This window comes from Stegastes partitus, unplaced genomic scaffold, assembly GCF_000690725.1.
Source record: "Stegastes partitus isolate 25-593 unplaced genomic scaffold, Stegastes_partitus-1.0.2 Scaffold0, whole genome shotgun sequence".
Classification (NCBI taxonomy): Eukaryota; Metazoa; Chordata; class Actinopteri; family Pomacentridae; genus Stegastes; species Stegastes partitus.
This window is the reverse complement of record NW_007577731.1, coordinates 2,145,371-2,156,803: the sequence shown is the minus strand read 5'-3', so window position 1 is coordinate 2,156,803 and position 11,433 is coordinate 2,145,371.

Genomic DNA, 11,433 nt, shown 5'->3' with positions numbered 1-11,433 from the left:
GCGACGAGAAGTTGCAGCAGCAGCGGAGGAGGCGCAGAGGAGTTCATTCTGAGGACGTCCGTTTTTCCAAGATATTTCCAAGAGGGGTTTTGGTTTTCTTAACGCAAAAAGGTAGATTTCACCATCCCGATCGGAGCATCTCTGTTGGTTTGATCCTTAAAGCGGCTGCGTAAAAGCTCCCCCCCGGAAAAAAAAACACACACAGGAGAGGAAAATGTGTGTAAATGTTGCGTGCGGGCTCTTATTCCCTCCTTGTAGCTGCGTGAGCTGGTGGATGAATGTGCGCCTGCTTCAACAAAGAGAGCTTTTCTTCCCCAGATTTTTTTTTCCTCCTCTCTCCAAGTGAGATAGCAAGAGGGCGAGCAAGTGCATCATGATGAGGGTAATATATGTACAGTGCTCACTGAGTGGACTCAAGTTTGTGAGGACAGCGGGGTGATGCTGGTTGCATCAGGACCACTTCCATCCTTCACCCCTCACATAATCCGTCCTCATTATTTGCCGCCACAGCTTGCACCTCTCCGAGTGAACGTTGCGCAGCAGAAAGAGTTAAACGCAGTCTGATAATAGCCTAATTATCTTTTTTTCTTTCCTCTCTTTTATTGTCCTGTGCCACACGCTCTGCAGCCCTGCATCACTAAGCGGCCCACGCCAGCCTCTCCTGATCACACGCACGGTTTTGTTTTTTTTGTTGTTGCAGGATTTACCTGAGAATAATTACGGGCCATTAACAGGGAAACAGGTTTCTTAGGGTAATGTGATTCAAGTTCAGGAGTGCACTCAGTCTGCTGCCCCCAAGCTTCACAATTTGCACAAAAAAACACCGCCGCTCTCCTCTAAAAGGATGCTTAAATTCCAAATTATGCAAAAGAAGGAAAATCTTTGACCTGTAACTTGTAAATAATACACTTGGAATACTCAAAGCATCCTTTATGGAGAGCTCCCATTAATGGTGGCATTTATTTCAGACAGTGATGACTGGATGGATGCAGATTGGGATTTTTTATTTTTAATCTTATAAGTTTGCCTCCTACCCCCTTTTCCCTGCAGCTACATCACCACTACTTGATGCACATGCTGAGTGATGTGAGAGGAATCCTTCAGATTACATGGGAACGCAGGGACGTGGTGCGTTGAGGGATCCACAGGTACAGCAGATGAATCTCTAATTAGACTCCGTTGCTACTGGAGTGAGAAACAGCAAAGTTCCCGAAGCAGAAGTGGGTTCACGGCGGCGTTATCATATTTGCAAGGAAGGACTTTTGTCTCATCTTGTCATTATGTTTGTCATTCACACTCAGAACCCTGATTGACAAAGACCTCCCCGCGTTAAATGGGCTGTGAGCAGAGTGTCTGTTATCCATGATGGGGTTGAATCAATAGTCTGCTTCCATCGATTCCCTTTTGCTCTAATGTTATTTGGCCTCTCTGGATGTCAGGATGCTTTTTTTTTTTCTCTCTTCTTCCTTTTTTTGAAGCTCAAATTAAGACAATTTGTCAATTCTGTAACAAGGAGTCACGTCTTCAAAGCCCAAATATCTTTGGTCCTTGTCAGCGCCGTTGACAGACGTGTGCGTCGGCTCAATCAACCGACGCTCTTTGAAATTTAAAGCAGGAGGCAGTTTTTTTTTTTTCTTGTAATCCGCCAACAGGAGGATTCGCCTCCCCAGGTAGCTGATCTTAGCATCGAGGACATCTGTAATAATAGCGACGCCTGTGTTTGTTGGTGCAACAAAAGAAAATGCATTAAATATTCCAACTTGTAATTTGCGTAGAGAAAGGATAGGGGAGAAATGAAGGAGGCTAAATGAGCTTTTCCCTTTGGGCTACACACTGTTATAGTCTCTTGAAATCTGGGTCTTTGTTGTCTGTGTGTGCTGTAATTGAAAAGTTCCAGCCCTCCCTCCCCCTCCTCCTCTCCCACTGCCTCTCCAAGCCTCCTTTCTGCCTCCTTCCACACTCCTTTCTCTATCCTAGTTTCCCGGTCCGACATATACCACAACTTCCCTTCCACCAACCCCAACCAGCAGCTTCTCCTCTTTTTTCCTCCTTCAGCTTCGTTGCTTTCTCCGTCTCTATTTGGATTCTCTGTCATCTCTCGTTTGACTCATTCTCTCCCCCCTCCTCGCCCTCCTCGGCCCCCCTGCTGAGCTTTAGGATGAATGCAGCCGATTTTGATCATTTGCGCCTCAGCCATCCACCGAGCCGAGCTCCTCCAGCAGGCGAGGAGAGAGAGAGAGAGAAAAAAAAAAAAAGGGCGGAGAGGCTCAGAATTGTCCAGGAAGATGATGTGAAAGGGCTTGACGTGCAGTGGTGTTAATACGCCTGAAAACAAATGCCTCCAGCCTGGTAATATGTGATGTGCCAAAGTAATCACGAGTCAGGAATGACATTGTGATTTCTTCCTGCATTAGGAGGCGAAGAAAGGTTTCAAATGCACCTTACATGACATGAAGGCTTCTGGCGGGAAGCTCTTATGTGTGCATGTGAAGCTCCACATCATCCGGCTAATTCTGCCGAGGCGTAGCCGAAGAGTTCTGCGTACTTCTCTCTGTTTCAATAGATAACACTCTGCAGCCTCCCGTCTGACTAGAAAAAACAAAAAAGAGAGAAACATTTTACTGAGTAATTACTTCTTCTGCACCTTTTATTGTGAAAGACTGAATTGTAGTTGATGAGCACAGTGCGAGGCGGATCATGGACACACAGTGTGCTGCGCCGCTCATTGTTCTTTGAAAGTCTCTCCAAAGTGGAATGGCGATGTAACTTGGCAGGTGGTGAATGTGAAAGTGCAAACAAAATGGAATGGATGATGATGAGGTCCCGGCTTTGCTAATTCCATTTAACTCCGGAGTGAAGACAGCGATTGGACCGAAACCTCTCCAGTGTGAGTAATTGGAAAGGCATTGCAGAAAAGATGTTTGGAAACAAAACAGCAAGTACCTCCTAAACCAGCACCACCAGCACGCTTTCATGGGGACGTGAGGGGGCCCAGGCGCCATTAGCGATCGTCTCAGCGCATTAAACATGATCTCAACGTCGAGATTTATTATTATAAATGAATCCAGGTTTGATTAGCTCGCCTGCGCTGCCGTTTGACTTTCAGCTAAGCAGTCTGTCAGTCGTGTTATATCTCTTACTGTAAGCCGAGGCAGTAAACAACAAAATGAAAAGTGCAGATGCAAGAGGAAGTGTGCCATTTCCTGACATGCCCAGTGTCTACCTGGTCAAGCGCTCCTCTCCTCTCTTGGTTATTCAGGTCAGGGAACATACATGTCCGAGGCTTTGTCAAAAGCTTTGGCTTCTGTGGCCCAGCTGCTATTTTTGCTTCTTCCCCATACATGCCCTTTCATTCTTGAGTCACACTGGAGCATTGCGGGGCTGACCTAGAATACTGAAAGCCTGTCGCACAACAGGACGTGAACATCTGTGCAGAGAAAAGGTAACTAAACTGTAACGCCATTCAGGAAGTAAAAGTGCGTCTCATGCCGGCTGAATAACCTCCTGATGGCAGCGCTAATGAATGCACTTGAAGATGATTGGTGCCTTTGAACATTGCGCATATATGCAAAAGTACACTTCATTTCCTTGTTAGATAATTATGTGAGTGCTTGAGTTCAATCTGTTGCTCGTGAACACCCTAATAAAGTGGTGGCACTTTTCCACAAGACCTTATTTTTTCAGCATATGCTTCTTAGGTTTAAAAAAAAAAAAAAAAAAGAACCTGCTAAGCTGCATATGTTATTCAACTTACTTCAGAGGTAATGTGCTTATTTACATATGACACTGAGTTCCTGTTGGCTTGTGGGTAAATATTCAGAACTTCTATTGCCTTCAGCTTTTTTTTTTTAGTGTGAATTTTTACCTTTTTGTCGGGCTAAATATGTGGAGTTTTCCAAGGAAAGCACAGTTTCTTAAAAATGTCTGCCTGTTAAATATGAAGCTGCACGTAGCTTAGCTTAGCTTAGCATAAAGACTGGAAACTGGGAAAAAAGCTAGCCTGTGTTTGTGCAAAGATAACCAAAGAAATCTGCATTACCAGCAAAAGAAAATCACTAAAGTTACATACTTTCGTCCAAAACGAAAACCAAAATGTTAAAATGCTAGGGGCCGTATGAAACTGTTTTTCAATTTCGCAGTATGCTAGGGCGGGCTTAGCCGGGTTCTAGTTTCGAAAAGCTAAAGAAAACATTGCGGAGGCTAATGTCAAGCATCCTCTTATGCTTCAAACATTCTGGAGAAGCTAACAATGTAAATGTGAAGGATTTTCCCAGAGATGACCAAGGCCTGATGGTCGGAAAGAACCGGATTCACTCGTATAACTCCGCTGCAAATCTAGCGATAACACATAATTTGATTAATCCTAAAGGAAATTCTCGTTCCAGATGTTGCTCAGATAAAATATAGCAGCTTTAAAAATAAATGCAATGTCTAATAGAACAGCAATAAGTACAATACATTAGCAAAAATACAACTAGAATAGAAAACTAATACAATATTGGGCATGGAATTCAAATATTTCACACAATATTGAATCTGATATTGCACATACCACCTAGAGAGCCACTGATGTTGTTCAGATCTAAGTGTTGTATTATTTTTAGCTGTGATTCCTGCAGAAGGAGGAGGAGTTATACGCTTTAATTGCCAACGCTGAGAAAAGAGCGCCTGTGTGATGCACCTCGGTGGTCTCAGTCTACGGCTGAAGCTGCTGTGATTGCCACCGGCGAGGCGTGCAGGGGATGAGAGGTACTGTCCATAATACTGAGCAGTTTCCTCAGTGAGCTTAAGCTACTTCTCACAGTGTATCAGCGTGACATTAATCAGTCAAACCGGGTGCCTTTTTATCGTCCAATAGCTGTATAATTTGAATACAATCCATCGAAAATGATCTTGTGTCACCTCATCATACAGCAGCATGAGTGGCAATGATGAGGTTAAAACTAAAATGTAATTAAACTAGCGTAAAAAATGTCCTATTATAACACAGCTCACACCAGTCAAGACTTGCTCTGTTGGCTAAAGTCTGTATAATGTCAACAATGAAGCCCTGCAAGATGGTGTTGTTCCAGCGCATTGCATTGTGGGACGCAGCAGGTGAGCTAGTCTGGTGGTCTTGTCTTCATTCCAACGCTACGACAAGTGCAGTAAAACCCCAACGTGTGGCTTCTACGCTTTTTGAATGAGATATAGCACAGCAGACAGAGCGGGGCTAGCTCCTTCCCCTGTTTCCAGCTCTTTGTACTGAGCTAACGAGCCACTGCTCCAGCCAAAACCGGTCCTGACCTCCCCGGGGCCCTAATCAAAATTCTGCTAGGGGCCCTTCTAACCCATGAGACATGTAAACCATATGCCACTTCCACTCAGTGACACCTGACACCCCTGTATTCCCATTACATTCCTCCCTCCTTTTTTTTTTTTTTGCTCCATCTGCCAGTGAAAGAATAAGTAGGTAACAATATTATTGTCAGTGTTATCAGCTCCATCATTAAATCCTATTCATGCTGTGGCTTGGCTGAATGCTTGATGCATATTGTTTGGTGAGATGTGCGTCCAAACCGTCCAGTATGTACTGCTAATCAGCATTTTGAATTCAACACTCCTCTTCAATCCGTTGTTTCCCGTCTTGTACCAGGGTTAACTAAACCTTCTAATTATAGTCTTGTTCTAAAGCTGTACGCGCCTGTAAGGAGTGACATGTTGTCCATATATCGAGTGAACCGGTCCCTACAGAGGTCGCTGCTAGAAACTATAAATTTCCTTTTGCGCATGCATTTTCCTGTGCAGCGTGGTTATTTTTTTCTTAGCTGCAGGTTATAAACACCTCTTAGCGCTCATCACTCTCTCATCCGTAGCCTTGGGCGCCGTAGGGGCCTCCTGATGGATGCTCGAGCAGTCGGGGATCTCCGCGGCTCTTGATCTTCTGCTGTGAGTATCAAGGTTGGAAAGCTGCATTTGTTGGTTTTGTCTTGCCGGGATTTTCTCTTTGTGGTTTGCATTCTTCTGTTCTGAAGGATGGTCTTTGGCAAGTAGTCTTGAGATGTGTACCAGGTGACTTCTTCAGCAGGTAAATAGATGTCTTATATATTCTTAAGTACATTCTGAGAAGTGGCATCTATAGCGTTTGCTCTCAAGAGCCCCTAGCTTTTGAGTGTCCGACTCTCACATCCATACACAAGAGACTACCAGAGTCTTGTCGTACTTGATCTTCAGAGGGGAAGCTGGCGTCTTGCGTCTACAGATGCTAGTAAGTCTTGTCATGGCTGAGATTGTAGTGTCAGTTCTCGCTTGGATTTCTTCTGTAGAGCTGCTTATGTCGCTTCCACCACTGGAAACGGAGGCGTGGAAGTCTTGTAGCGTTCTCCCGCTAGCTTTGATTCGAGTGGGAGGCGGGACCCTCACATCATTCGAGGGGCTCCATGCAGCTAGCATAATGAGCTCTGGCTCTAGTTTTATTTTTAGCATACAAACATACGAGTGGTACAGCGCCTATAAAAAGTATTTACCTCCCTTGGAAGTGTCCCCTTTTTATTGCTTTTCAACATTGAATCGAGGGCAATATGATTTGGCTTCCTGACAAGAATTGACCAGGAAAAAGATTTCCATGATGGTGCCACCACCGTGCTTCACAGTGGTGTGTTTGTGATGATGAGCAGTGGTCGATATGGTAAATGGACTGCACTTATTGCGCTTTTCTACCGTAGTGGTACTCAAAGCGCTTTACAATGTTTTCCTCATTCACCCATTCACACACATTTATACACTAATGCCGACCAATGCCTGCCAACTTCGGGTTCAGTGTCTTGCCCAAGGACACTTCGACTGTGGAGGGGCATCGAACCACCAACCTTACGATCAGAGGACAACCGCTCTACCACCTGAGCCACAGCCGCCCATATCTGCCAGTCTAATCGCCAAAAAAAGCTCAGTTTGGATTTCATTAGAACAAATAACCGTCCAATTGACTTTAAAATCTCCCACAAACATTCCGGCACACTCTAGTTAAGATGTAGTTTTGAGCTTTTTCAACAATAGCTTTCTCTTTGTCCAACAGTTGTATGGACAGTGTCTCCCATTTCAGTTGCTGAAGATCATAAGTTCTTCAGAGTCATAGGAGTCTTGGTGGATTTTCACGAGTCTCTTTCTCGCAGTTTTTGAGGACTGATTAACCAGTGACGTGACGGATACTGGTGCCTTTATACTTTTATACTATTTCGCTCGTCGCCTTACAGGTAGAAGGTCACTGGTGAGTCTCCATGTTCTCCCCATGCAGCGTGGGTTCTCTCCGGGTTCTCCGGCTTCCTCCCACAGTCCAGAAACATGCTGAGGTTAATTGGTGATTCTAAATTTCCCATGTGAATGTGAGTGTGCTTGGTTGTATAGATAATGGATGGATTGATGTTCTACTGACTTCTAAAACCAACTGGCTGTGTTGAATTAGGTGAGTCACTCTAAGTGGGTTGAATGCTAATGCAATTGCCTATTTTACGTTTTATGTTTCCAATTAGTTGACATTACTTTGTAGAAATCTGTTTTCGCTTCAACATGAAAGAATCTTTTTATTTTTTTTTTAGTAAATTCTTGTCCCAAAAGTGGAATTAAATTGGCCATGATTCAAGGTTAGAAAGCAATAAAAAGGGAAAACATCCAAAGGAGGTGAGTATTTTTAATAGGCTCTATATCAGTCCTCTAACCAAAGATCCCTACAAAACAGCACTATTTCCTAAAACATGACTTTAACATCCTTTTTTTATTCTCTCCTTTTTTCTTTTTTTTTTCCTTGTCTGAAGGAATGTACAGAATTTTACCAATTACCATTTTTACATTCAAACGCACCGTGGGCATGTTCCTGAAAGAGCTACAGCGCACAGAAAGAAAGAATTTAATGCTGTAAGACCATGGAGAAGTTTGGCAGGAAAATGAATAAAAAAGAAATTGAGCCATGTAAGCTGACATTATGTAAATGAAGGCATCTCAACGGGATGTCCGTGCAGTCGCCAGAGTTCAAAAGAGAACATTTTAGTAACTTTAAGCAACTTTTGTGTTCAGCGGAGCTCTCTGTTCTTCACACCTCTATTAAGGTGATTCAGAAGATGATTGGCCATTTTACTGCATTTAAAGAATAGTGATTTTTTATTTTTCTAAATCTATGTCCATTCCTTCTCGCCATATAACTTTATTTTTTTAAAGATGAATGAAAAGCAATTTATAATGAGCCAGCTTTTTCCTGCATGTTGCCCTGCACCACTTAATGAGAGCACATTTTATGGTGAAAGAGCTTCAAAACTGTCAGATTTTTGTCGTAATTAAACACAGAACAGCCAGATCCTTGTGAGTTGCCTTTTGACATATTTTTTTTACGTTTCTGTGACGCTTTGAAAGAATGAATTAAAGCTCCTCTATTCTAATTAGAAGTTGAGCAATCACCTTGAACTCGTCGAATATCAAAGCTGATTGTTTTATTGTTTCCTTCACAATGAAAAATTCAGCGCTCACCTTGAGTGACGCCAAACGTGCCCATTCATCCGTTTCTCCTTGGACCGAGATCGCTGCCTTTTGACATCAGAGCACCGAAGAGACGCAGCACTTGTTTTTTTTTTTAATCAGTTACTGCAAATCCTGCTCCATTCACTCTCAGCTTCTTCAGCTCCTGACTCAGTCGAGATAAAAGAGCAGAAAATTGCATAATAATAATAATAATAGTCCATCGCTACAATCAGGTGCAGAGGTTCGTCCTTCGCGGTGACACGTCTCAGTGCAGTCTTGCTTACCTCAAAAGGCGGGTTTTGCTTGTTTTGGTGGAAAAATTTGCATGTGAGAGCTGAGTTTTTAAAAAAATTTTATTTTCTTGAACAGGTATTTTTTCCATACGGCATCAAATGAATTACACACTGTACATTCTTGCACATTTTACGACCACCTCATTGTTTTATTTTATTTTATTCGCCCGTATCAGGAGTTGTTAACATCATAACATGCCATGTAGTGCCACTTTATTCGTATTTTTTATATTTAGTTTTTAAAAAAATCAAATTTTTATTAATTTTTTACCATTTCAGGGTCAGCAGCAGAAACAAGCTACAAACCCTGCCATACAGTATTGTTCCCTCTTAAGTGGATATGAAAAAGTTATCAGACAAAGCTGACTACTTTTGTGCACACAGTCGTGAACAAAAGCTTACATACACGTGTAAAGACCGTGTACATCGTGGCAGTCTTGATTACGATTGATTACAACTGATGACTCCGGTAAGCCGATTTACATAGGGCACATTTCATAAACTCATTAGACTCAGCCACAGACACTACAAGTCTGAGGAGCTCAGCAAAGATCTGAAAAAGCAAATCGTTGACTCGAACAAGTCAGGAAAGTCGCTGGAAGCCATTTCAAAGCAACAACAGATCCCAGAATCATCTGTGCAAACAGTTGTGCGTGGTACAGTTGTGTCACTGCCATGACCAGGAAGAAAACACAAAATATCACCGACTGCTGAGAAACAGTTGATCAGGAAGAGCAGGTCTGCAATGAATTAGAAGCTGCTGGAAGACAGGTAAGAGGGGTTTACTTCACCATGAGCTGAGAGGAAGCCCTTCTTCCAATAGTGGCACCTTAAGGCTCAACTGAAGTTTGCTCTGGTAAGATGAAACAAAAATTCAGCCATATGGTCACAATGACGAGAAATATGTTTGGAAAAGAGAAGGTAAGACCTTCAACCCCAAGAACACCAAACCTACCACAAGCATGGAAGTGGTAGTATCATGCTGGGGGCTGTTTTGGTCGTGGTGCTTTACACAAAGTAAGTAGATCCATAAAAAAAGATTACCTCCAAATTGTCAGGAAAACTTTAAATCATCACCCAGAAAGTTGGGTCTTAGACACAGTTTGGTTTTCCAACAAGACAATGACACCAAACGCTCACAAATAATAGAATTAAAGTTTTAGACTGGCCTTCCCAAAGTCCTGAGGTAAACCCCATCGAGAACCTGTGGACTATGGCAAGGAATCATGTCTGTGTTAGAAAGCCAATACATTTATTTAACTGCACTGCAGAAAACTGTAAACTTGCCAGAAGCTTGTGGATGGCTACCAAAAGCGACTTGTTAAAAATGGACATGGGATGTTTAACCAGACGATAGATTTACTGTATGTATATTTTTGACCCAGCAGATTCTGACATTTTTCTAAAAGACCTATAATATATATATGAAAGAACAAAAGTGCATCTTTTTTGTGTGCACAGTTTTTAGTGACTCTAGACTAGACTGCCATGATATACATGTTCTCAACAAGTTGCTTTGTTCACGAATGTAGCCGTTAAAAGGCAAAAATTTGGATTTTGGAAGTTGGGATTTTGGCCGCTAACTTCCATTCTGTGGATCTGTTTTTATCGTGTGCCAAAATTTCAAATGAAAAAATCCTCCTTTAGAAAGTTCTACGATATTAACTTTTTGTCTTTTAGTGGCCGATGTAGTTCAGCTGAATAATTAAAGGGCCTCTTCAGTGATTTTGACTTTTTTTTTTTCCACCCAAAAAATCCTGCCTGAAAAATCCTGCATAGATGTGACTCTACACTGTTGCTTCCACTAAAATGTGTAGCTCTATAAAGCCCCTGCCACTCTCTTCACTTACCCCTTCCTACGCCCTGCAGCTTGAGCACACCAGCTCACCTGTAGCTACCTAAACAGTCTTTAATAATGGGGCTTCTTGGACTATGCTAGCAAGTTAATGTGATTCAGGCTTTTTGATGGCTTTGGAAAACTCTACTTTGACACTTTTAAGAAAACTCTGAATATATTTTCAATAACTTTTGGTTTCTCTTTGTAGTCTTAATATTTTTGCTATTTACATTTATTTTATTTTGCTTTGCTAATTAACTTCACAAGTTCTAATCCTCTTTTCCGTCGCGCTGCTTTGCATAAATGTTTGCTGTCTTCCGACAGTGATTTGGTCCACTTCGATTGTTTTTAAAGCGTGCTCCGTGGATGAACTTGATTCGACTTGATTTGAATGTGAGACTTTTTGACGTGATTTGTTTTCGCTCAGCGGATTATCTACTTCACACAGAACTTCTCAGAGTCCATCTGGTCGCCGTTATAAATATCGTGTCGTCATGGTGTCTTTCTAAGTCACTTTCTTCTTAAAACTTTCACTCGATACTCGAGTGAGATTAGTAATCCGTGACAGCCAACGCCGTGGGTTTGCTTTTCAGCCGTCTGCAGCGCGTCGCCACTCGGCTCAGACTTAACCTGGACAAAAACAAAAGCAAATACTGTATGATGCTCGCCGTGATGGAGTATTGATCTCCAGAAAGCCACAAGTCTTTGCAAGTAGATTTTTATACCCAAGCGGGGGAAAAAAAAAAGGAAAAGAAGTGACCGTCTCAGCGGAGATTAAAAGTGCAAATTTATCTACGAGGAAAAGCGGTTGTCAGC